The sequence below is a fragment of the Bos indicus genome, chromosome 19 (assembly GCF_029378745.1).
Source record: "Bos indicus isolate NIAB-ARS_2022 breed Sahiwal x Tharparkar chromosome 19, NIAB-ARS_B.indTharparkar_mat_pri_1.0, whole genome shotgun sequence".
Taxonomy (NCBI): domain Eukaryota; kingdom Metazoa; phylum Chordata; class Mammalia; order Artiodactyla; family Bovidae; genus Bos; species Bos indicus.
Genome location: NC_091778.1, coordinates 30,399,807 through 30,424,665, shown reverse-complemented (window position 1 = coordinate 30,424,665; position 24,859 = coordinate 30,399,807). Strand labels below are relative to the sequence as shown.

The following is a 24,859-nucleotide window of genomic DNA, read 5'->3' as shown; positions in this document are numbered from 1 at the left end:
AGAAAATCCCATTATCAAAGCGTCTTTGAACTTCTGTTGGCATTTACATGACTAATGTTCGATCTGGTGAAAGCCGTGCTTGGAAAAGGGAAGTGGGGGTGGGTGCTCCCACCACAATGGGGCTTTCTCTTTGGCAACAGTCCAGGAGGGAGGTGACTCACTGTGGGGACTGAACCACAGAGGGGCTTCTGGAGCCACATGAAGACAGGATCCCTCTGCCCCTTGGAGGTGGGAGCCCTGGGGCCCGGGTCCAGAAGGAGGCATTCTGCAGGCAGAATGCTCAGTGGTTGAGCTGTGCTGGGTGGCGGTCAGGAAGCTGCCACACTGAGCAGGTGAGAGGAGAGGTGACTCACTAAGAGGTCCGGAGCCAGCTGTGCAAGTTCAGCAAGTTTCTACGGAATGCATAGAGCTTTTACACCATCGTAGAGTCAAGAAATCATAAGTCGATGTCAACAAAAGTCACCATAAGCCAGGGACCATCTGTGCTTCCAGAACCTACCTCCAGGCTTGTGGTGAACGTACATGAACTGATGAGGACATTTAGCCATACAGTGTCGTGTTGTGTGTTTATTGTTGTGGTTGTTATCACCTGAAAATGAAGATGGTTTTTCACCTTCCTCCGGTGTTGGTTTGCCTGTTAAATCAGATAGTGTTCATCCATGTTTGGAGCCGAGCCTTACTGTTCTCCGTTCAGTAGAGTTAAGCTCCTTGTGGACAAGGCCCTTCTGTCTCGGCTGCTATGGTTTCCAGGTCTAGATGGTGTCTCGAGCTTAGTAGAAGCATGGCAAGTGTTTGCAGGACAGACAGATGGACGCACGTGGTGTGCTGTGTGGCCAGCACCTTGGCGCAAGGGGTCCTGAGTGCCAGGGCATCTCACTCACGGGGCTGGCTTCACTAGAGCTGGTGTTTCACATGCTTTGGGGCAGAGATGGTGGCTTTGGCAGAAAATGCTGGATAATTGCCACAGAGAAGTTAAATAAGCAGTAGGTGTAGAGCAGAGAGCAGGGGATTGTCTGGGCTGCAGGACATGGGGACACATGTGCCCATGCCCGGTGCCACCGTGCCTCTGCTCATCATTGTGGTGGAGGTGGGAGGGAGTAGGAACTCCTTTGTCTGAATGACAGAAAAGTGGGGTTCACAGGTCCTGCCTGTCCCTGCCAGGGAATTGCCAGGAAACCATCACCAACTCGATCTCTGCTGCTGCTTCTTGACCCACTCTGGGAGCCCCGGCCGGTGAATGGCCCAGGGGGTAGGATGGAGGTTGCCTGTGCAGAGGCGCATCCTTTCTGACCCTTTCGGTCTGCAGGGCTGGACGGGGCCTCCTGCACAGCCCTCCCTTCCCCAGGCTGCCCCAGCAGCTGCGGCTTCACCCATGCTGGGCTCCCCTGGCTACCCACAGGAGCCCAGGGGCTGGAGGGCTTTTGCTGTGGGGACTGAGACCTCTAGGTCATTAAGTACTCTCAACAGCTGCTGGTGGCTCAGCCCTCCTGGGAGAGAGGAGAGAGAACATGGGCGTGTGAGCACTTCTGGATTGCAATTTCAGGGGTTTCTGAGACCAAACAGCATATCAGACAGCAAAGCAGGATTAGTCATGTTATTTGAAGTTGTTTATGTAAAGGGATTTAAATGATCTATGTCCACTGTGTTCTTGGGCCTTCAGTGGGCAGGGTGCATTTTATTTGTTTTTAAAGCTTGTATGTATTTCAGAAAAGAATCATTTGAGGATGATTTTGGAACACAGAATCTACTTTAAAATATTAAACAGAATGGTAAGTGTTCCTCCTTCATCGTGAGTCACAGCTTCTCCTAAGGTCCAGTGGTTGGTCTCTCCATGGAAATGGACTTGAGTCAGGGTCACTGAGAACCTGATCAGTATTAGGCTGTACCAGAGTTTCTCAGCCTCGTCCCTACTGGCATTTGGGGATTTGGGGGTGAATAGTTCCTGGTTGTGGGCTGGGGGGTCCTGTGCATTGTAGGATGTTCAGTAGTATCGTTGGTCTCTACTCACTGGATGCCAGTGGTCGACACAATCATGCCACCCACCAGATGTCCAGAGCCCCCCTTCCTGGAACCTGTGAGTGTATTAGGTCACATGGTCCAGGGAATTGACGTTGCAGATGGAATTAAGGTCACAAATCACACCTTGTGTTATGTCCCGGGATATGTTGCAGTGTCTCCTAGTTTATGGTCTGTGGGAACTTGAATAAAATTTGTATCCCACTACTGTGTGAAATGGAGAAGACGATGGCACTCCACTCCAGTACTCTTGCCTGGAAAATCCCACGGACGGAGGAGCCTCGTAGGCTACAGTCCATGGGGTCGCTAAGAGTCGGACACGACTGAGCGAATTCACTTTCACTTTTCACTTTCATGCATTGGAGAAGGAAATGCAACCCACTCCAGTGTTCTTGCCTGGAGAATCCCAGGGATGGGGGAGCCTGGCAGGCTGCCGTCTATGGGGTCGCACAGAGTCGGACACGACTGAAGCGACTTAGCAGTAGCAGCAGCAGCAACTGTGTGAAAATTGTTTAAATCTTGATTATGTTGAATTGGTTCTCAGTGCTTTTCGGGTCTACTGTACTTCTCTGTCTATTTATTCTATTAATTTTTGAGAGTTTGATATTGAAATGCCAACTAAAAAATCTTAATTTATCTACTTAAAATAATAATTGATATATATATAATGGAACTATATGTAACCTTGTTCTGTATTTTCCAAGTCTCCTGTATATGTGTTATCATATTTTCATAATTTAAAAAAATTAAAGCAAGAAAATAAAAAAAATTGCAGAGCAGTTGACCTGGAGGTGAGTAGTTTGGATTATATAGGTAGGCCCCAATATAATCACTAGGGTCCTTATCAGTGGAAGAGGATGAAAGAGAGAAAAACCAGGGAACTTCCCTGGCGGTCCAGTGGTTAAAACTCTGTACTTCCAATGTAGGGGGCAAGGGTTGGATCCTTGTTCAGGGAATTGAGATCCCATATACTACTCATTACCTGCTCCCCCTCAATCAAAAAGAAAAAGAAGAAACCAAAGAGATCAGGGGCTTCCCTGGTGGCTCAGATGGTAAAGTATCTTCCTGCAATGTTGGAGATATAAGGAGTTCAATCCCTGGGTTGGGAAGATCCCCTGGAGAATGGCATGGCTACCCTCTCTGGTACTCTTATCTGAAGAATCCCATGGAGAGAGGAGCCTGGCGTTCTACAGTCCATAGGGTTGCAAAGAGTTGGACACGACTGAGTGACTAACACTTTGATTTTTCAGAGAGATAAAAGCAGCATGAAGAAGACTCGATTCACCATTACTAGCTTTGAAAATGGATGAAGGGGCCAGGAGCCAAGAAATGCAAGTGGCTTCTAGAAGCTGAAAATTAAGACAAGGAAACAGATTCTTCCCTAAAACCTCCATAAGGAACATAGTCCTGCTGACACCCTGGATCTAGCCCAGTGAGACCCATTCTGAAATTCAGAACTCTAAGAAATTTGTGTCGCCTTAAGCTACTGAATATCAATAACCTCAGATATGCAGATGACACCACCCTTATGGCAGAAAGTGAAGAGGAACTAAAAAGCCTCTTGATGAAAGTGAAAGTGGAGAGTGAAAAAGTTGGGTTAAAGCTCAATATTCAGAAAACTAAGATATGGCATCTGGTCCCATCACTTCATGGGAAATAGATGGGGAAACAGTGGAAACAGTGTCAGACTTTAGTTTTGGGGTCTCCAAAATCACTGCAGATGGTGACTGCAGCCATGAAATTAAAAGATACTTACTCCTTGGAAGGAAAGTTATGACAAACCTAGATAGCATATTCAAAAGCAGAGATATTACTTTGCCAACAAAGGTCCGTCTGGTCAAGGCTATGGTTTTTCCAGTAGTCATGTATGGATGTGAGAGTTGGACTGTGAAGAAAGCTGAGCGCCAAAGAATTGATGCTTTTGAACTGTGGTGTTGGAGAAGACTCTTGAGAGTCCCTTGGACTGCAAGGAGATCCAATCAGTTCATTCTGAAGGAGATCAGCCCTGGGATTTCTTTGGAAGGAATGATGCTAAAGCTGAAACTCCAGTACTTTGGCCACTTCATGCAAAGAGTTGACTCATTGGAAAAGACTCTGATGCTGGGAGGGATTGGGGGCAGGAGGAGAAGGGGACGACAGAGGATGAGATGGCTGGAGGGCATCACCGACTCGATGGACATGAGTTTGAGTGAACTCTGGGAATTGGTGATGGACAGGGAGGCCTGGCGTGCTGCAATTCATGGGGTCACAAAGAATCGGACACAACTGAGCGACTGAACCGAACTGAAGCTACTGAATTTGTGGGCATTTGTCAGGACAGCAATAGGGAACCGATACTCCTGCCGGTCACTCCTACCCCCATCGTGACAGCCAGTAAATGTCCCCAGACATTGCCAGATGTCCCCAAAATTGCCCCAGTTCAGAAACACTGGCCACTCGAACCACCATGCTGTTTCCCTAGAAACTGGGGAAGAGCTTCTCTGCTCCACGATGCAAATGAGGCCGGGAGTGGGTGCACCCAGCACGATTGGCTGTATGCCCAGCACGGTTCTCTCTGGAAGGAAGGGACCATTGGTGTAGAAGAGGGCAGGGGTGAGGCTTCCCAGGTAGTTCAGCTGGTAAAGGACCCACCTGCGATGTGGGAGACCCGGGTTCGATCCCTGGGTTAGGAAGATCCCCTGCAGGAGGGCATGGCAACCCACTCCAGAATTCTTGCCTGGAGAATCCCCACAGACAGAGCCTGGGGGGCTACAGTGCATGGGGTCACAAAGAGTCGGACACAACTGAGCGACTAAGCACAGTGGGGGCCACAGCTGCTCCCCCAACCCCTCCCCGAGGCTCCTGGTGCTGTCACCAGTGGCTGAGTGTGCTTGTGCATATTTGTGCAAAACTAGAAAAGAAGTTGAACTATCTTCAAGTGCACCATAAAAGAGAATATAAAAATGCAGTAAATGTCAGCTGAAGCAGCCTCGCTCATAGAGTCCTCGGTGAGGAGGACTAGCACGCCGGGTGCCCCAGCACTGTTTGTAAGCATTGTGGGCGGGGAGGAGAGGCCAGGGAGCCCAGCCCGTGCTGGGGGCCACCAAACCTGGGCTCTGGGCCAGACACTCAGACCCCGGTTTCCTTCTCCCCAACCCTGATGCTGTAATTCTGTTTATTTTGCCGACTACGAAGTCCATATGGTTCTGATTTTGCCTTTGTGATCCGTCATCTCTGCGTGGCTTCGGAGCCAGGGTCCATGTGAAGCAGCTTTGAAGTTGTCCTTCTGGGGTAAGCGGGACGTGGTGCCTTTCCAGGGTTTGATTGGAGCAGTGCTCCAGGAGTTGAGAGTAGGAGGTGGGCGGCCAGGTCAGAAGGGAAGAGTGTTTGCAGAGCCTGCAGCCCTGTGTGCAGCCCAGGGCCCCTCCCTGATCCTCCCAGCTCCTCCCAAGACTGAGGTCACAGTGACTCTTCCTTCCAGGCATCCCAACAGGACGTGTGATTCCATGTCAGTTAGAGCTGTGGCCCCTGCTCCTCCCTGCAGGGCAACGGCTGGCCTGGGGGCAGAATAAAGGCAGAGACGGGGAGAGGGGGAAAAGAGGAAGAGTCAGTGAGCAAGGAGGAGGTGGAAAAAGGCATTGTCTGCATCTGTACTTTAGACATTAAAGGGCCAGAAGGATCTGTGATGGACTGGCCTTAGATGGATCTAATGGATGTGTGGAGGCCAGTGGTCCCCAAATTTCAGCATGCATTGGAATCATTCACCCCAAAGGCTTGTCAGAAACGGACTGTGGAACCCCACCCCCAGAATTTCTGATTCAGGAGGCCTGGGTTGATGCCCCAAAGTTTCTACTTCTGATCAGATTCCCAGGTGATGCTGCTGCTCCTGCTCCTGGTCCAAGGTGGAGAACTATTCGTCTAAAACAAGAAGAGGCTCTTTGTAATTAAAAGCGGTATCAGTAACTAATAGTTCTCAGGACTTTACAGTTTATTGGTGAGGGCCCCTCCCTTTTTAAAATTATAAATATAAATAAATTTTATAATAAATTATAAATTTTAGTTTATAAAAGATAATTTTCAGGTATACAACATACTGATTCAATATTTTTATAGATATAAATATTCCATTTGAAGTTAATACAAAATAATGGCCATATTTCCCTATGCTGTACACTGTATCCCTGTTGCTTGGGAGGAGCCCACTAATGATCTGTTCTATAAGGAGACAGCATCATTGTCTGTGTTTTGTTTTTTCTTTTTCAAGGTGAAAGTAGCATGTATTTTAGTTTTTTCTAGACAATAAGATTGACCTTTTTAGGTATACAGTTCTGTGAATTTTAACACATATTATAGACTTATGTGACCACCACCTGAGCCAGGATATAGAAGAGCTTCATCACTCTAAGATCTTCTCTCCTACCCTCCCTTTGCATTCATCCCCTCTCTGACCTAACCCTTCATGGGTCATCCATCCTTGTACAGTGGTTTTGTCTTTTTGAGAATATCATACAAATGGAATCATACAACAGGTAACCTTTTGAGACTGGCCTCTTTAATATCTATGAGATGGGTCCAGGTTGTGGCATATATCGATAGCTTGTTCCTTTGCGTTGGTGAGTAATATCCCATTGCATGGATGTTCCATAGTTTGTTCTTTAGTACCTGCTGAGATCCTTTGGGTTGTTGCCAGTTTGGGGTTCTTAGGAATAAAGCTGCTATGAACATTTGTGTACAAGACTTGCTGTGGACCTATATTTTAATTTCTTTGGGGTACGTGCCTAGGAGTGGAATTGCCGGGTCATCTGGTAAGTATATGTTTAACTTTGTAGGAAACTGCTGAACTGCTCTCGAGTGGCTGTACCATTTTGCATTCCCACCAGCAATGGATGAGATTTCCAGTTGCTCTGCATCCATGCCAGCACTTGATATTGTCCATCTTTTAAATTTTAGTCATTGCAGATCATGTCTGATTTTGAAATACGTAATCGAGTCTCAGAAAGGCGCAGAGAGTTGTCTAAGGCCCCTTGGCTCTTGGTGGCTCCTTGAATAACAGAATCCATACCTTTTGACTTAATGGCTGTGAGTATTCTGGGTGGTGGCTGTGCTGAACAGCACTGGTGGAGGGCTGTTCCACATGCCATACCAGGAACCAGGAGCTCCTGTGTGAGATGGGGGCTGTAGACATATCAGGGCTTATGTGGCAGGGTTAAGGCATATGTCCAGGGACGAAGGAAACAAGGAAAGTAAAAAACAGAAGTGAGAAAGGAGACAAGATGCACATCCTAGAATTGCAGAGGTAGGAGGGACTAAGCTGCTTCTTCAGTCCCTCATCCCCCCTGCCCTTATTTTTTCTTTTTAACTTTTATGGTGGCTCAGTGGTAAAGAACCCGCCTACCAGTGCAGGAGACACAGGAGACACGAGTTTGATCCCTGGGTCAGGAAGATCCCTGGAGGAGGAATTGACAACCCACCAGTATTCTTGCCTGAAAAATCCCATGGACAGAGGAGCCTGGTGGGCTACATTCCACGGAGTCACAAAGAGTCAGACACTACCGAGGACACAGTTAACTGACTTACAGTGTTGTGTTAGTTTCTGGTGCACAGTAAAGTGAGTCAGTTATACATCTGTGCACTCTGTTTCATCCATATAGACCATTACAGAATATTGAGTAGAGGTCCCAGTGTTATACAGTAGGTCCTTATTAGTTATCAATTTTACATATAGTAGTGTGCCCCCTTATTTTTACACTGAGGCTCAGAGAGGGGAAGCTGCCTGCCAAATGTCACTCAGCTCACTGGTGCCTCTTGATTGCGTGTGGCCGACAGATGACAGAAGCCACCTTTGTTTCCAGAAGCTTCCTTAGAAATAACACAGGCTGCTTCCCCTTGGTCCTTAAGGAGTAGAGCTGCAGATAGACACACCTGGTCAGGGTCACCGCACCCCTTCAATGTCCTGGCCTCAGGTCTGTTCTGGGTAAGGAGTTGGCTTCAAGAAGGAGCTTGTGCAGAGGGCCACGGCCACAGCTGAAAGCAGAGGGGTGACTTCACAGGGAGGAGGTTGATGGAGGACCAGGCCCTTCTGCTGAGCTGTCCCACCCACCCTCGCGGGGGAAACGGCACAGCTGTCCTGGAAGGCTGTGGACATGCTTACCCGATTGCAGAATACTTACTTTCGTTTTGAATATCATTTGTTTGGTTGCCACAGCAACGTCAAGTCTCTATTTTAATGCTAACCTGCGTGGCTGCAACTTTCTATATATAAATGCTGCTTTGCACAGTGAATTAGCTGATGCCACGGGGAAGCAGCGGATGTGGAGACAGTGGCAGAAAATGACCAGCGGGTCAGCTTTGCAAGAGGAGGGTCTGTGGGGCTGAGGTGAGTGGGCACCCAGGGCGGTGCTACTGGTCTGTGGGGCAGATGCTCGAAGCTCATTGGAGCAGGGTGAGAGCGGAGTGGGGGAGGCAGCCCCCACACCTGCCACACCTGCGGAAAGCCGGGAGGCAAGTCCTTCTTGGACGGCCTCCTGCTGGGTGGGGGCGGTGTGAGTCTTCAGTTTCCCCACAAATTCCCCCTTCCTCTTCCCTTCACCAAGTCTGGGCCAGCGGGGGACCTGAGACTCCTGAAAGAGGAGCCAGCTTCTGGGCAGAATGGTGTCTGCAGTGAGCTGAGTGCTGCGTCAGTTTTCCTTGTTTTCACTTTGACTGGGTTCCCTGGTCCGGAACTTCGCCTCCTCTCTTTAGCCTTTTCTCCCTTCCCTGTTGGGGCTGGGTGGCTCCACGTGGTACAGGTAGAGTAGTCAGGAGAAGCCTGGAAGGGACCTTGGGAGTCGGCTGGTTCAACTCCCTCGCCTCTGGATGAGGGCGAAGCCCAGAGAGGTACACGCTCTGCCCGTGTCACACAGCCGGTCAGAGAGACTGGGGCGGGAACCAGCTCCTCTAGGATCTTCTGACTTGGGTACCCGTACCTCCTGTGGGCACTTCTGTCATGGGGTCAGGATGGCTGAGGGTATACACACCAGGCTGCAGAGAGGGGTCCCATTACTCGGGGGTGCTTCTTTCTTAAGTCACAAGTTGAGGGGGCATGTAAGGAACCTAGGATTACATAACAGGATCAGAAGCCATTAAGGCTTCAGGAAAGAGCATGGAAGTTGGAGTCTGGAAAACTTGGATTCAACAGATTCAGCCGCTTCCCGTGTGACCACTGTGTCCACTCTTCCGAGGCTGGATTTCCCCAGGGAGTACGGGCATCTCTTCCCCAGCACTGTTGTGGACGGTCAGTGTCCCAGCTGGTGTGGACCTGTCGGCGACAACACTGGGGCCCTCGTGGGGGTACATGCCTCTGAGGATGAGGGGCCTGGAAACCACGAGCATCCACGCGGCTCCGTTCCCCAGTGACAGGGAGAGGCTGCCGCCAGCAGCAGAGGGCTTTGCTGGAGATTGGGTTTCGGACATGCCTTGAAACGCACTACAATTTTATCATCATTTAGAAAGTGTCATCTGGGCACCCTCTTCCATGATATCAAACATTCAACCGATATTTTAAGTGTGCTAGATCCAAAGGCTCGGACCCTGTTCTTTTTTCTTTCTTCATTTTTCCTTGGCCGTACCATGTGGCTTGTGGAATCTTAGTTCCCCAGTGAGGGATCAAACCCGGGCTTATAACAGTGAAAGCACAGAGTCATAACCACTGGACAGCCAGGGAATTCCCAACTCTTCTTTTTATTATTTTTTTAAAAATTTTATTGGAGTATAGTTGCTTTACAATGTTGTGTTATTTTCTACTGTACAGCAAAGCACCAACTCTGTTCTTGAAAAGAGGAAATGTGTACAGTCGTAATCCTGGGTGCCCACAAGTGGTGTACAGTGTGGGGCCGAGAGATTGGAAATGAAGAGCTTGCATGTCTCTCTGGGCGGCCCAGGAAAGTGCAAAGTGAGGGAATCCCTTGCAGGAATTTATGATGGAGAGTGGGGGGGTAGGTGTCCAGTGGGGAATTTAGAAAGAGGAGCTGTTGAGAGCAGATAAAGCAGTGTTTGTTTACTAAAGCAGGCATCACTAGCCACCTTGTGTCTATAACCTGTATTAGCCAGCATGGAAAAGAGGGGAAAACAGCAGAGTGCGTTGCGTGTGGTAAAAGCAAGTATTGCCTTGTGAAACTTTTGCTTTGCATGTATATTGGGTTGTGAAATAAAATGTGCGTATTACTTTGGGTCAAACTTTCAAAACAGACAAAAAAACGACAACTGCTGGCCTGGAGTGGTGACCCAGTGAGCCTGAAGTCTCCTGTGGGTGGCTGGGAGTGGATGTCCTTTTCAAGAAAGAGCTAGAAGGAGGAAGTATGGGTTCTCAGTTGGGAGAACCCACGCAAGCATTATCTTGAGAAGCTGGGGTGATGCAGTGGGCAGTTCAGATGGGGCCAAACAGGCCAGCTGGGAGGCGTGAGGTCAGGGGACTAGGGGACCAGAAGGCATCCCCTTCTCCCAGGACCTGAGAGCAGAGTTCCCTTTGGGCAGATTGAGAAGGATACCTGTGATCCTTGCCCACTCCCCCGCTCCCTCCCCAGCGGTCCCAAAACACACATTCCCCTGCCCCGGAGCCTTGCAGAGCTCTGCACTGCTTACGTGCGGAATGAATCCAGCCGTCCTCATCCCCAGGCACCATGCTTCCTGAGTTCTGGCTCCCCAGCTGCTCAGTGTGTGTGATCCCATGGAGGAGGTGGATCTCTGCTCACTCTAACAGCTGTGTCATCCACCTTTATACCCGATGGATGTGCATCTGTCCTCCCCAAGGCTGTGGTACTGGTTCACTTTCTCCTCCTCCTGCTCCATACTTGGCTTTGCCTCTGAACACCTTCTCTGCCTCCCTGCCCAGCTGGTGATGCATGCCTCTCTCCTTAAGCTGTATATCAGCTTCCTTACTCACTGCCTCCCCTTCCAAACCTTCTCATCAACTGTTGAAGCACCATTTTTCCATAGACAGAGTAGCATGGAATTTCCAGGGTCCACCCTTCTGGTTCCCAAACCTCATCCCATGCCTCTCTTCCAAAGAAGGTTGGAGCCAGGCTGGGGTGCTCAGCTCTGGGTGAGATGTAGTTGGTCACACGTTTTCAGCCCTTGGAAGCTGTGTCCTGATACCCCGGAATTTGGTATTCAGTTCACCCACCAGGTGTCTTAGTAGTAAGAGGTCTTAGCAAGAGGGTGACTAATACAGGGTTTTGTTGTTCAGTCACTCAGTCATGTCTGACTCCCTTGCTGCCCCATGGACTGTAGCCAGCCAGGCTCCTCTGTCCCTGGGATTTTTTTCCCAGGCAAGAATACTGGAGTGGGTTGCCATTTCCTCCTCCAGGGGATCTTCCAAACCCAGGGATGGAACTCGTGTCTCCTGCATTGGCAGGCGGATTCTTTACCACTGAGCCACCTGGGAAGCCCTAATACAGGGTAAAAGTGCTAATTATACCTTTAGTCTAGGATGGTGGTATTCAGTTCTTTAACACGAGGGTACCCTCTCTTCAAATGACTGTTTAGGCAGGTCCACAACAATTAAAACCAGGAGCTACACACTGGTGGCCAGTGGGAAAACTCCAGGGGCTTTTGGTGGTGGTTTTTTGTTTCTGCCCATGGTTTCATTTAAAAGTTGTTGAGTTGGTTACCAACCTCCAAAAATCTACAGATTTTATAGTAAGAATTCAAATCTCCAGCCTCTCTTGCAAAAAAAAAAAAAAAATGACTAGTTTTGACGACACTGAGCCCACTGTCCCGCATGACATCAATATGCTGATGATGATGGAGGGTGTTCCAGTTTGACCCAGTCCCCACCCATCCCTATTGATCGCCAGCACTGAAAGCTATAATGAGACCGTTGCCAGTATTTGTGTGATGTTTTTCTTAGGGTTAGGAAATAGGAAATAGACCCTGCACCCATGTGTATGAAAAGAAGGAAAGTGAGAGGGCCAGTGGTTACCAAGAAGATACTAAAGAATCTTATTTTGAAAGTGAATGTATCAGTCTCCTAAAGATGAATCTTTAAGGAATAGACTTAGAACATGTGCTTTTTTTTTTTTTTTTTTGCCTTGAAATCAGTGGTTCTCAAAGTGTGATGCCTGAACTAGCAGTCGTATCCCTTAGGATTTTGTTCAGAAATGCAGGTCATTAATGGTGCTGCCCAGACCTGCTGATTCAGAAACACAGAGGGTGGAGCCCAACAGTCTGTGTTCTGATGGCCCTGCTGAAGAAGCTGAAGGCTGAGGACCACTGCTCTGAGGCTCAGAGCACAGACAGGCTTCCAGCACCCTGTGTGGTCACTTTCCATCCTTTTAAGACCCAGAAGGGAAGAAAGGCAAGGATCCCTGACCAAAGAGAAGGAGTTGAAGGTTTCACCTGACGCCACTCCAGGCAGAGTCCTGTGCATGTTTTGAGGGCAGGAGGGGTTCTTCTGGCTCCAGAATCTCCATATATCCCAGCACTTTGTCCGGCACTTCCGTCTCTGCATCCCATTGGGGGCAATCGTGGTGAGGAGCCCTAATGCCTTTGACCATCCTGGGGAGATGCATAGTCACTGGGCTGTCTTCCCAGGGAAACAGCAGTGTGTGACCCCAACAAACAAGGCCCAGGAATGAATGACATGACGAGGGCCCAGATTGGCTGAAACTTATCATAGATGACCAGGTATTCACAGGCTGGGAGTCCTTAGGTGGAAATGTTAATAATATACCAATTCTTTTAACACTCAGAGGTAAGAGCCCATCACAGATGTATATTTCAGCTCTCTCCTTGGTAACTCAGGCTGCTGTCATCATAGCTGATCACTTGGCTTCTGTCCACTTTCTCTCTGGTTAAAGGCTTTAATGACTTCAGTGGACAGCCTAAGTGAGCCAAGAGAGTACATTTTTTCCCAAGTGCCTTTACTTGAAGGGCACTAGGCCTGTGAGATGCTTGTTTCAGAGACCCTGACTGAGCCATTGTTGACTTCTTTGCCCCTGGCCTTTGTTCCTTTATGATTTGGGGGCCCCTGCAGCGTGTGGTATGTAAGAGCCCTCCCAGCATAAAATAGGTAAACACATGGGCTGTGTGTCTGCCTCTGCCTTCTGCCTTCCTCCTTCCTCTCTTTCCCTTACCCTCCCCTTCATGCCCTGGTGACCCTGGAAAATTAAGAAACCCACTTTCTTAGTGGACTGACAGTCTTACTCGGAGACTGAAGGAGCTCCATTGATTCAGCCGTACTTGTTGGGTACATTTTCTTTGGGGACAGATTCGAGTAGGACTCTGTTCATGTTCTCAGGAACCTCAGGTGAATAAGCCGTGGCGACCACTCATCATCAACCCCTGAACAAGGCAGCCGTGGCAATGATGAGAGGACCAGCCCAGGGGGAGGGAAGATGGGCTGGTGGGGTGGGGGTTGTGGGGGACATCTCCTGGGAGACAGCAAGAAGTGAGAAGGCTGGCCCACCAGACAGAGCAAGATGGATCTCCATCCTGGCTGGAGCATTGAGCCAGGATGAGCCTTAATTCATGGAGGAACCGGGGAGATGACTTGGGGTCAGTGGGCAAGCATCTACCTTGAAGACAGGACACTGGGCTCAAACCAGTTCTGTGTCTTGTTAGTGGTAAGACCTTGGTTTATTCGATTCTAAAATGAAAATGATTTGATTATAAAATGAATAACTTTTTTCCCAGGATTCTTGTAAAGGTCACATAAGCCACAATAGATATGTTACTGACCCAGGATTGACAGTGCTTAAGCAAGGAAGAGCTCCAGAGAAGATAAGGACAAATGGTGAAGTGCAGACAGAGGGAATCGATTTTGCGGGGGGAAAGAGACCTGGTCCTTTGTCCTCCTTGTTATCCAACACGTGTGCTCAGTCATGTCTGACTCTTTGTGACCCCATGGACTGTAGCCCGCCAGGCTCCTCTGTCCATGGAATTTCCCAGGCAAGAATACTGGAGTGAGTAGCCATTTCCTTCTCCAAGGCATCTTCCCAACCCAGGAATCAAGCCGGCATCTCCTGCATTGCAGGCGGATTCTTTACCACTGTGCCACCTGGGAAGCCCAACCTGTCTCATTTTTAGGAGCTTGAAGTCAGGGTTGGAAGCATTCTCTCCAGGTGTCCTGGCTGATGGCAACAATTCAAATGAAGACGCACGCGGGCCCCTTTGGGAAGGTTGCCAGGCCCTTGTGTAGGGCTTTGTGTAGGTGGGTTCACAGCTCTTGTGCACGGCCGTGTCTGTTTCTTGATCTGATTTGCTAGCGGTCACCAACTTCCCAGGAACCCTGGTGATATAGGTGTTTCCAGGCCCCACAGATTTTACTGGCCCCTTCTGCTGGTCCCCAAAATCCTAGTCTTGCCCCACGGAGCGTGCTGATTCCCAGTCACGTGCTGTTCCTCTTTGTCCTTCAGCGAGCTCGGTCTGTGTCAGGAAGGTCATATGGTGTCACTCTGAGAGGTTAGCCCGCAAGCTGTGCAGCAGGAGTGACTCAGCGTTGGGGACCTCAGCTGATGAGTCTCCTAAAGGTTGCTCAGTGGTTTCATGGGGATGGAACAGTATGGAAGTACAGCTGATACTTACAAAGTTTCTTCCATCATTTTGGCCCTCTTACTCAGTCTTTGCAAGAATTTTGTGCAGGGGGTGGTGGTATTTCCATTTTTGCATGTGGAAAAGAAAAAGAGGTTCAAAGAGGTGAAGTGACTTGCCTGAGGTTATATGGCTGGTACGCTGTAGAACTTACACTTGAACTTCCTCTGCCCTGGCTGAAGGTGAGAAGCTAGGTTTAAGGACAAGCAGAGGCATGTCTGTGGCCATCCATGTGGTTTGTGGGGGTTGCCTCTTCTCTTTCTTATCCGTGTCCACAGCCCAGACATCGTGCATAACCTTCTTTAGGGAGCCCCCGTCGCGGAGCGGAGGCTGTGTTTCCTCGAAGCCTCTGGAATCTTCCAGGCCTCCTTGTTGGAATGGAGCTTTGCATTTCAATGAGTGGAAAAAAAATAAGCAGAAGAGGCTTTGCCAAAAGGGAAAATCAAGTGCGTTTATGACTCCTCTTTGTGTGCACAGATGTTTCCTCCCGGGTCACCCCCCCTTTGCGGGGGCTCACTGGCCACAAACAGATGGGAAGTGGCTCATGGTTGAGCTGAGAGCCAGACTTGTTGGCAAAGGTCTTCTTGCATGGAGCCGTGTGGGGGTCAGCCTGGGGAGGGGTCCTACGTGGGGTTTGGCTTCTGCCATGCCATCTGGCCGGACCTAGTTCTCCAGCCCTGATGGCAACATTAGCACCAAGGCTTAGGGCCAAAGATCAAGGAGGAGGAGGCTTGGCGTCCAACCTCAGTCTGCCTCTGAGCCTCAGTTCCCCCATCTGTAAAATGGCAACATGAGATTAAGTGATCTCTACAGTCCTTCTGATCTCTTAATTCTTGTGTTAGCCCTGCATTGGTTGAGTAAGTTCTTTACTGTTGCTCATTTTGTCTTAGTTCATTTTCTTAAAAATAAAGACATTCCCCCCCCGCCCCCGACCAAATCTCCCTGTCATTTGAAAGATAACACTATGAACCCTAATCTGATAAATAGTTTTCATTTTAGGGGATGGCAAATGAGGTGTGACATGTCAAGGGGGGTTTTACTAGCAAATGTTATCTAAATATTTTGTATTCCCTGGTGGCTCAGTGGTAAAGAACCTGCCTGTCGATGTAGGAAGTTCGAGTTTGATCCCTGGGTTGCGAAGATCTCCTGGAGAAGGAAACGACAACCCACTCCAGTATTCTTGCCTGGGAAATCCCATGGACAGAGGAGCCTGGCAGGCTGCAGTTCATGAGGTTGCAAAAGAGTCAGATACGACTTAGCGACTAAAACAACAATAAGTGAGATGGGATATATCGAGGGAGATTTTATCAGCAAATATTATCTAAATATTCTTCATAAGGCTATATGCGTGCATTAACTCGTAATGGAGTAAGTTAAAGCGTTTTTTTAAATGCACTTAAAATGAATATGCTCATTATAGAAAACTTGGAAAATGCAGAAATAAGAAAAAATAGTTAGCCTTCTTTTCTGTTTTTTTTCTTTGCTGTGCATATTTGTCTACATAATTGGGATCATATGGTACATTTAACATTGTATATGCTGATTTTGGGGGGAAAGGCACTATTTACGACTACATCTTTAAAGAAGAATTTTTAATTTTTAAAATTAACTCTAAATTTTGAACGTGATGAAATAAATTGCAACAGCCAGAGGAATCCCGCAAAACAAAGAGAGCCTTTGTAACATTTTCATGTGTTTCCTTTGTGCTCTGCTTGGAGTTGGGGGGAGCGTTATTTTCCGTGGTTGAGATCATGCTGCATACTCTCATTTCTAAAACTGGAACCACTCAGAGAAGATGATATAAAAGAGGGTTTTGATGGTGGAAAACATTGGCTATTGAGGGGTTTATGAGTCTTTCCTGTTTAAGGGTGTGGAGGAAGATTTGGTTCATTCAGTGTGAGTTTTAAATGTGCAGAAGATCATAACCCAAGTTCTTTGGCAGAGAAAGTGGCCCCTGTGATGCTCCCACATCACTTGGACCGTGGTAGATGAAGAAACAATGACTTGTTGTTGGGTGTGTCTCCCAGTGCAGCATCCACAAAGCTTCAGTAGCTGCTCCCCCCAGCCATCGGCTTGTGCTTGGACAGAAAAGGTGGCATCAGTTACTGATGTGCCCCACATGTGGTCAGAGGCTTCGTCTGTACTGGCCTTAAAGGATGTTGCAGGAGAAACGTGTATCATAGTTCCAGGGTGGGAGGAAAGCTGCAGAGGAGGACGAAGGGAAATACTCGGTACCAAACCCTGCAGCTGGACAGTCCCTCAGACTGCACAGTTTGCTGGATTTCTGAGTTGGGGGTCGGTGCACTAAGGAAAGGAGAAGGCAGTGGCACCCCACTTCAGTACTCTTGGCTGGAAAATCCCATGGACAGAGGAGCTTGGTAGGCTGCAGTCCATGGGGTCACTAAGAGTCAGACACGACTGAGTGACTTCACTTTCACTTTTCACTTTCATGCGTTGGAGAAGGAAATGGCAACCCATTCCATTGTTCTTGCCTGGAGAATCCCAGGGACCGGGGAGCCTGGTGGGCTGCCGTCTATGGGGTCACACAGGGTTGGACACGACTGAAGCGACTTAGCAGCAGCAGTAGCAGCAGCAGCAGCACTAAGGAATGCATCTAGGAGATTTCCCTGGTGATCCAGTGGTTAAGACTTCGCCTTCCAATGCAGAAGTGGAAGTTTGATCCCTGGTCAGAGAGCTGGGATCCCACGTGCCTCGTGGCCAAAAAGCCAAGGCATGAAACAGAAGAAGCGTTCTAACAAATTCAACAGACTTCAAAAATGGTCCACATTTAAAAAAAAAAAAAAGGCATTTATATGGTTATTCCCCTGGCAGCATCTTCTTAATTTTGATTTCTCTCTCAATGTCTGGAGAGTAAGTGGGTGGTGTCTTCAACTTGCATGTCTACAGGAACATTCCTGTTCCTTTCATGACAAATATTAATATAACTCAGCTGGATATGTACATCTTGAATGTCTTAACTTTTTGGACAGAAACTCACATTTACAGCTCAGACTTTTCCATCACTCAACAAATGTTTATTAGACACCCACAGGGATGAACAAAACCATGGTGATGCCCATTAAACTTTGACCTCAGTGGGATATGTCTTCTAGCACTTTCAGATGGTCCACGCCAGGCCCTGATGAGCTGTGAGCGAAATAAAGCCTTCCCCACATGGAGCTTTTTATTCTAGTGGGAAGTGTTCTCTGTTAGTAGGAGCAGAGGAAAAGTCTGGAGAAGGACTGATTTCCTGATAGCATTTTTCTTGTGCTTGTTGGTGTGCATGATTTTTGTCATTGATTGTTGATTTTCATATATTTGTTCTGGTCTTTTCTAGTGGAATACTACTTAAACCTACACTGATTCATTATATCCTTGCTTTCTGTGCTTTTCAGTTTTGGGTGATCCTTTTAAGTTTACTTTGCACTTTACTGATTTAATATTTTTATTTATCCACAGCTGCTCATGTGGCTTTAAATGAGCAGTTTTCATATAATCGTTTCTTCATCCCTTTTCTTCGTTACGTCATCCTTTCTGTTTTGCCTGTTTTTTTCCATTACAGTTTTTCTGTTCCTCTCTAAGGGGTCACAGCTTCTTACATTCTAGCAGTTTCCTGCCATTTTAAATTACTTTTTGAATTACTTTCCGAGATGTGCTCTTCCTTTGAGCCTTTGGGATGGTGTTTCCTCACTCATTTCCCATGTGTTTCCCCTCCGTTTAAACTTTCTTAACAAGGCAGGATCTATGTAGACTCTGCGTTATACCAACAGAGTATATAGATCATCTGTCACAGGCTTTGGCACTCTGTAAACTTGGGGGAAGGTGGAATCCCTTTTCACGTTTGCTCAGCTGCAGGTTCAGTGGTGTACTTATATCTCCCAGTCCGGTCCTTGTTTGCAGATTGGCCGTCACCTGCTGCATTGTCTTGTACTGCCTGGTTCTCTGCTCTTCCGAATGGGTGGGGGGCATGATAAACCCATCCTGGCCCCATCCCCGCGCACTGCTGCCAGGGCACCCTCCAGACTTGACCTGTGGGATCCAGACTTCTCCCAATAACCAACATCCCTCCCAGGCCCCTGCACCTGCCTGCACTACCTGCTGGCTCATTTTCTGGGCATCTCTGTGCCGAAACGGGTGGTGGAGAAGGAGGAGCAGCCCTCAGGCTGCTTCTGAGCCACAGGGGCTGGCTGTTCAGTGCTCAAGTGGGTGCAGATCCTGTGTATCACATCAGGACCCCAGAATGATGAGGGTGCCAAGTGCATCTCAGATTAGACACAGACCAGTGAAGGTGTAAAGGGCTGTTTCCCCTTTCACAATTAGTCTGTGCTTTGTAAGATTTTCTCCATTCACTCCACTGGCCTTAAAGGTTGTTGTTGTTCAGCCACTAAGGTGAGGTCAGGTGTCAGATATCTGACTCTTTGCAACCCCATGAACTGCAGCACACCAGGTTTCCCGGTTCTTCACTATCTCCCGGACTTTGTTCAAACTCACGTCTGTTGAGTTGATGATGCCATCCATCCATCTCATCCTCACTCTTCTTCTCCTGCCCTCAATCTTTCCCAGCATCTGGGTCTTTTCTAATGAGTCAGCTCTTCGCATCAGGTGGCCAAAGTATTGGAGCTTCAGCTTCAGCATCAGTCCTTCTAGTGAATATTCAGTGAAATTTCCTTTAGGATTGACTGGTTTGATCTCCTTGCAGACCAAGGGACTCTCAAGAGTCTTCTCCAACACCACAGTTTGAAGACATCATTTCTTCGGCACTCAGCCTTCATGGTCCAACTCTCACATCTGTACATGACTACTGGAAAGCCCATAACTTTGACTATACAGACCTTTGTCAGAAAAGCAATGTCTCTGCTTTTTAATACACTGTCTAGGTTTGTCATAGCTTTTCTTCCAAGGAGCAAGCATCTTAAAGGTTCTGGAGGATTTTTTCCTTGGATTCCGATTGCCACTATTTTTGGATTTTTCATAGCTTGGGTGGGTTTTATCTTTTCTTCTTATTGCCACTTTAGCCCAAGGTTGACAGAGGTGTTCACGGGGCTCCTGCCAATGCCGCTTCCCACAGGAAGTCCCCTGCATCCCTCTACTGTCCTCTTGGTCCTCCCTGTGGTGATTCAGGCCCACACCAGGGCCCTCATTCCTGCAGTTGTGGTTATGTGGTCACTGAAGAATTCCAGTTTGGTTTTCTGGGATTCAAAAAAGAACCTCCTAAACCACTGCCTGGATGCTGTGTACTAGTTTTACACATCGCCTGAGAGTATGTTTCTCCAACTGGGCTGAGTTTACAACTAAGGATATACAAAATGATCTTAGATGATGATCATTTCTTATCTCCTAAGAAAACTTAGGAGATAAGTTTTTAAGCTCCACTGATTTCGCTGTGTAATATAAAAAAGAATCCAAACCCAATCAAATCCATGGTTTTTAGATATTATTGCTTTGGGCCAGGCTAAATTGAGGTTCCATGTAAGTCTGTAAAAAACCAGTTAAGGAGGGACTTCCATGGTGGTCCAGTGTCTAAGAATCCACCTTCCAGTGCAGGGGACCAGGGTTCGATTCTTGGTCAGGGGAACGAAGATCCCACTTGGCTGTAACTACTGAGCCCGCACGATCTAGAGCCCGTCCTCCACAATAAGAGAAGCCTGCAATGAAGACTCTGCAGGCAAAACACCACCACCCACCAATTAAGTAAATCATAGTGTAGCTGATGCATGATGATGGAAAAGATTTGATAGCAGAATGTGAGTGACTGAGGTTCGGGAGATGCTGAGTGGGGGATCCCATAGTTCTAGAACTGGATCTGTTAGGAGGCCTTTTAGACAAATCAGGTGCCATTTCTGATTATGTCCACGTGATCTGGGGACTCCTTTATGATGGGGACACATCTCCCTTACGAGGGGCCTTGGACCCCACCATGTTGAATGCAAGGAACTGGCTGCCAATCACTTCACAGGAGCCACCGTGTGGCCAGGTAGGCTGGGCTGGCCACTGTCTACATTCAGCCACATCCTCTTTCTTGCTTTCTTCTGAGCGACATCTCTCTGAATGTTCCCTCGCTTCCCTGTGCATCCTCAGGCTCACTGACGCCTTGTGTGCCTGTGTTCAGATTTCCATACCCACCTTACTTCCATATTCCTCTTTCTGAGATTAGCAGGGGAAATAGCCTCTCTGTAGTCAGCAAGCACTTTTTTCATTATCTCACATGGACACTTAACTCCACATTTCTTCTTAAGATCCCCTCCACCTCATTTCCTGTGACTGATTCTCAGAACCTGCATCCGTTCATTCCCCATCATGTAGCCCCTGCATGTGAGGCATTGGGCTGGTTTGGAGGGGAAACAGATTAAGACCTGGGTTTTTTCCTTCACCTTTAAGAATCCTGAGAGAAGCCCATGGAGATGGAGGGCATGGAGGTGGGATGGATGCATTCTTCTGCGACTTGAATGCGACACCCCCTTCTCCCGCCCCGGTAGGTTCCCCTGTGCATCCTTTCTGCATGAACTCAGCATTGACCTGGAGTAGCAGTGCCCAGTCTTTTTGGCACAGAGTTTCCTGGAAGACAATTTTTCCACAGACTTGAGTAAGGAATGGTTTGGGCATGATTCAAGTGCATTACGTTTATTTTGCACTTCACTTCTATTATTATTACATTGGCTCTACCTCAAATCATCAGGCTTTAGATCCTGGAGATTGGGGACCCCTGACCTTTAGGATTTCACCATCTCCATGCAGGTGCTCCAGTTCCATGTGCTAGACTCACCGCGGCTGCCCAGTGATCACTTTGAACTTGGACGTGTCAACAACAGACTCCACCACAACCCCCCAGATGGCTCTTAAGGGCTGGATCACAGTGCGACTGGTTCTAGCTTCCCTTGCTCCCTTTGGAGTCGACTTTTACTATTGCTCCTTCTCCTGGCGTCTCATCAGTTACCAAAGCTTATTCTACTTCTTACTTAGTGTCTTCCTGCTCTGATCAAGCCCTTCTTTTCATCCCTGCTGTCCGGCAAAGTCTGTATCTTCTGAGGAGCCGCCCCTCCGCCTCCCAGATGAAAGTGCTCTGCCCTCCTCTGGATTCTGAAAGATCCTATTGTTCACCAGCTTATCAGTTGGCGCTCCTTACAGACTCCTCTGTATGGTTCTTCTTTTTTTTTTTTTTTTAACACTTGTGTTTGTCTGTGGCTTATTAACCTTCCAAATTTTTAGAAGTCAGTTCCTACATATAATACTTGCCCGCATCATCCACAGCGTTCAGGAAGGTGTCATTAGTAACTTGATTACTTATGAGCTTGATTAGTTATTAGTTCGGAGAAGGCAATGGCAGCCCACTCCAGTCCTCTTGCCTGGAAAATCCCATGGACGGAGGAGCCTGGTGAGCTGCAGTCCATGGGGTCGCTAAGAGTCGGACACGACAGAGTGACTTCACTTTCACTTTTCACTTTCATGCATTGGGGAAGGAAATGGCAACCCACTCCATTGTTCTTGCCTGGAGAATCCCAGGGACGGGGGAGCCTGGTGGGCTGCCATCTATGGTGTTGCACAGAGTCGGACACGACTGAAGCGACTTAGCAGCAGTAGTAGTTATTAGTTGCTTGATGGATCAGGTAGCCAAGGGGCTGCATATGGGGTGGGTGTGTCTTTGAGACCCTGTACTGTAGAGACTCCACAGGCTGGTGAATAATTTCTCCCTTCATCACTCTGAAGCATTTAGAAAAAGTGAGTCATCACCATCCCCAGATGTTCTTTCTTATTAATTATCATTACAAGACAACATAATTTGTCCAACGGGGGTCCCTCAGCAAACGTGGCCTATTTTGGTTGACAGCGTTCAACTTGACTGAAAAAAAGAATAATTACAGGAGGGTTGGTTGCATCTAACTCCATTCAACTTGGGGAAAACGAAGCTTGGTGGAAATGATTGTGGGTCTTTTTGCTTTTGGATCATGGGGCTCCATAGGTAGAGACATACTTATTTTCAGGGACCAGCAGGAAATGAACAATTTGTGCTTTTTCACAGCCAACTGTACTGGTAGAGGACTATTCGTAAAGCAAAAGAAATATGACTTCTGGATTGAATGCTAGGATAACCCCAAACAGGAAACCTATTAGAATGTGTATATGAGTAAATGTTAACTTGGGTGATTCCTAAAGACCAAAATCTCTGCAGAACTTTTATTTCTACTCTATCTAGTTCAGGTCAGAGCAGATCAACCTCCTGGATTATAATGGTCCAGAAGGGCCCCTTGCCTCTGGCTGGAGAACCACCTTGATGGTGATTTCTGTGTTGCCTACAGCAAGGCATTATTGTCTGTGGTTGTATCAGCTTGTCTTTGTGGTGCAAGGTCAGAGCCACATCGGGGCTGAATGGCCTGAAAAGGGTCCCCTCTTTGCTGTTATAAAAACAAGAAGTCGTGGGCTGTAAAAGCTTCCATTGCCATTTTAATCCCAGAAAACCAGAGGGCTGGCACTTGCCTGGTGGTCCAGTGGCTAAGAATCCACCTTCCAACGTAGGGGGGCCCAGGTTCGATCCCTGATCAGAGAACTAGATCCCAGATGCTGCAACGAGGAGTTTGCATGCTGCAACTAAAGATCCTGCATATTGCAATGAAGATCGAAGATCCCGAATGCCGAAACTAAGTCCTGGTATACTGGAGGGGGTTGCCATGCCTTCCTCCAGGGGATCTTCCCATCCCAGGGATGAACCCAGGTCTCCCGCAATGCAGGCAAATTCTTTACCATCTGAGCCACCAGGGAAGCTCAGCCAAATAAATAAATACATGCATTTAAAAAAATCAACCCCAGAGGGCTTGAAGGTAAGGGTCTTGGCTGTCTAGGTGCAAATGAAGTTTGCTCTCATCTTCTCCTGGGTGGGAGCCCATTTCCAGGAGCAGAGAAGGACCTTGCTTTGTATTTCAGGGCATGGCTGGTCCCACAGCTCAAGGTGTAGGTTTGCGCCTGGTCTTCCCTCCCAGCCACAGAAAGGAGATAATCCAGCAGCCAAGGGAGGACCCTCACCTCTGGATATGTGCTCACTTCTTTTAGTGGCTGGTTTGGGACCATTTTACATATGTAGATATAGCCCATATCTAGACTGCGTGCATGCATGTGCTCAGTAGTGTCCGACTGTTTGTGACCCCATGGGCTGTAGCCCGCCAGGATCCTCTGTCTAGGGGATGCTCCAGGCAAGAATACTGGAGTGGGCTGCCATTTCCTTCTCCAGGGGAATCTTCCTGTCCCAGGGATTGAACACTGGTCTCCCACATTGCAGGCAGATTCTTTACCATCTGAGCCACCAGGGAAGCCCAACAGGTGTTATCTCATTGTGGTTTGAATTTGCATTTCCCTGTTTCCCTAATGACTAGAGACATGAATGTCGTTTCACTCACTTATTGGCCATTTGTGTATCTTCTTTAGAGAGATATGCTTGTAAAATCGGGTTGTTTGTTTTTTGTTGTTGAGTCTAAACCTTTTGTGTCCAGGGAAGCTGTAGCGCGGACTCCTTCAGCCCCTGCTGATAGTAACAACATCAACAGTAATAACTCACATCTCCCCCGCACTGTGCTAAGTATTTACATGGATTCTCTTCCCCTTTGAATCCTCACAACAACCTTTTGGGAGAGGTACTCTCTCTCTTTTACAGTTGAAGGAACCAAAGCTTAGAGGTCTTGCCCTGTGTGTCTCAGCTAGTAAGCAGTGAACCAGAAAAGACATGACCTTGATCAGACTGTGTCCCTAGTCAATAGTACTGATGTCCCAGCCCCAACCAAGGGTGGGCATTGAAACCTCCTGCTTAGACACTTCATTCATGTGTTTGAGAGAAGAAGTGATGATTTACAGGAAACCACTCAGTTCTTTTTTTCCATTGAGTCAGCTCTTCGCATGAGGCGGCCAAAGTATTGGAGTTTCGGCCTCAGCATCAGTCCCTCCAGTGAACACCCAGGACTGGTCTCCTTTAGGATGGACTGGTTGGATCTCCTTGCAGTCCAAGGGACTCTCAAGAGTCTTCTCCAACACCACAGTTCAAAAGCATCAATTCTTCTGTGCTCAGCTTTCTTTATAGTCCAACTCTCACATCCATACATGACCACTGAAAAAACCATAGACTTCACTAGACGGACCTTTGTTGGCAAAGTAATATCTCTGCTTTTTAATATGCTGTCTAGGTTGGTCGGGATTGGGGGCAGGAGGAGAAGGGGATGACAGAGGATGAGATGGCTGGATGGCATCGCTAACTCGATGCACATGAGTTTGGGTGAACTCTGGGAGTTGGTGGTGGACAGGGAGGCCTGGCGTGCTG

The 24,859-nt window shown here is 48.0% G+C and overlaps 1 protein-coding gene across 3 annotated transcripts in view; it reads left to right on the top strand.

Moving 5' to 3' along the window:
- The window catches only part of GAS7 (growth arrest specific 7), a 210,456-nt gene that overhangs the window by 88,579 nt on the left and 97,018 nt on the right, over window positions 1-24,859 (top strand). Inside the window, exon 1 of one of the 3 annotated variants that reach the window (XM_019981777.2) lies at window positions 6,146-8,371. The exons of the other annotated variants lie outside the window; for them this stretch is intronic. The gene's annotated coding sequence lies outside the window, so the exon portion shown is untranslated. Of the gene's footprint in view, window positions 1-6,145; window positions 8,372-24,859 lie in introns of those variants that run through there. 3 annotated transcript variants of the gene reach the window in all.